This window comes from Lipophrys pholis (assembly GCF_963383615.2).
Source record: "Lipophrys pholis genome assembly, chromosome: 22".
NCBI classification, from domain to species: Eukaryota; Metazoa; Chordata; class Actinopteri; order Blenniiformes; family Blenniidae; genus Lipophrys; species Lipophrys pholis.
This window is the reverse complement of record NC_137644.1, coordinates 20,962,801-20,964,984: the sequence shown is the minus strand read 5'-3', so window position 1 is coordinate 20,964,984 and position 2,184 is coordinate 20,962,801.

Below are 2,184 nucleotides of genomic sequence, written 5' to 3'. Positions count from 1 at the left end.
GGGGAATGGTGGTGGTGGTGGTGGTGGCGGTGGGGGGAATGGTGGTGCTGGTGGTGGTGGGGGGAATGGTGGTGCTGGTGGTGGTGCTGGGGGGGAATGGTGGTGCTGGTGGTGGTGGTGGTGGGTGGTGGTGGTGGTGCTGGTGGTGGTGGTGGTGGTGGTGGTGGGGGAATGGTGGTGCTGGTGGTGGTGGTGGTGGTGCTGGTGGTGGGGGGAATGGTGGTGGTGGTGGTGGTGCTGGTGGTGGTGGTGGTGGAGGGGGGGGGGGGTGACACTGGGGGCTGAAGCACAGAGACAATGAGGAGACAGACTGTGTGAAAGGAGCCATTGATCCTCGTACCACCCTGATACTGCAGACCACATGTCGGGGGGGGAACCGAACCCACAGCCACATTCTGATCTGCTCAAACACGATGCTGCAAACAGAGACCACCTACTGAGTTCTAGTGGAGTTCTAGTGGACTCCTAGTGGCGTTCTCGTGGAGTCCTAGTGTAGTTCTAGTGGGGTTCCAATGGAGTCTTAGTGGGGTTCTAGTGGAGTTCTAGTGGAGTCATAGTGGCATTTTAGTGGGGTTCTCGTGTGGTTCTAGTGGAGTCGTTGTGTGGTTGTTCTAGTGGTGTCCTAGTGGCGTTCTAGTGTGGTTCTAATGGAGTCCTAGTTGGGTTGTTCTAGTGGCGTTCTAGTGTGATTTTAGTGGGGTTCCAGTGGAGTCTTAGAGGGGTTCTAGTGGAGTTCTAGTGGAGTCCTAGTGGACTTCTAGTGGAGTCTTAGTGGGGTTGTTCTAGTGGGGTCCTGGTATTGTTCTAGTGGGGTCCTAGTGTGGTTCTGGTGTGGTTCTTATGTGTAGTCTAGTGGGTCATAGTGGAGTTCTAGTGTGGGGATGCTCTGACAGACTAAGCTGAAGAAGAAGAAAAGGTGAGTTCAGCTTCATGTAACATTGACTCACGTCTATTTACTAGAACCAGGAGAGAACCTGGTGAAACCTTTGTTCTGCTCTGAACCAGGAGGGAACCTGATAGAACCTTTGTTCTGCTGCATGAAAATCAGAAGCTCTGAACTCCGACTGAAGCTGCTTTCAACTTCATCTGAATCTTTCCTGACAGCAGTTCTGGTCATAGGGTGTGAAACACGGTGACAGGAACCGAGGGGACAGGAACCGAGGGGACAGGAACCGAGGGGACAGCACTGAGATGACAGGAACCGAGGGGACAGGAACCGAGGGGACAGCACTGAGATGACAGGAACCGAGGGGACAGGAACCGAGGGGACAGCACTGAGATGACAGGAACCGAGGGGACAGGAACCGAGGGGACCGCACTGAGATGACAGGAACCGAGGGGACAGGAACTGAGATGACAGGAACTGAGGGGACAGGAACTGAGATGACAGGAACCGAGGGGACAGCACTGAGATGACAGGAACCGAGGGGGACAGCACTGAGATGACAGGAACCGAGGGGACAGGAACCGAGGGGACAGCACTGAGATGACAGGAACCGAGGGGACAGCACTGAGATGACAGGAACCGAGGGGACAGGAACCGAGGGACAGCACTGAGATGACAGGAACCGAGGGGACAGGAACTGAGATGACAGGAACCGAGGGGACAGCACTGAGATGACAGGAACCGAGGGGACAGGAACTGAGATGACAGGAACCGAGGGGACAGCACTGAGATGACAGGAACCGAGGAACACTCTCGTTATTTTAATTAGCAGGTTTGGGGTGGGGTTCAGAACGCCGCTCCGCTGTGGCACCGTACGACCTGAAAGAGTTGGACGGGATTGGTTCACTAGGTTCCAACACACACTGAACTGGAACAAGGACCCTCCTCATACCAGAGAACCAATCAGAACCAGCAGTTTCCCACCATCCAGAGCCTCTAAGCAGCAGAGGTCAGGATCCTAGTTCTACCATCGATGGTACGAGCCGTCCAGCAAAGACTACCACCGGGGGTTTGGTGGGACTGGACCGCCTGGATCAGTCTGCCCTTCAGGGATTGGCCAAAGAGAAACCTCCAGCAGAACAGCTCATTACACCAGGACCAGTACCATGAAACTTTACATCACCAGGACCAAGACCAGGAGTCTTCACTTCACGAGGACCAGGAGTCTTTATTTGACCAGGACCAGGGAGTCTTTACAACACCAGGACCAGGAGTGTTTACATCACCAGGACCAGGGA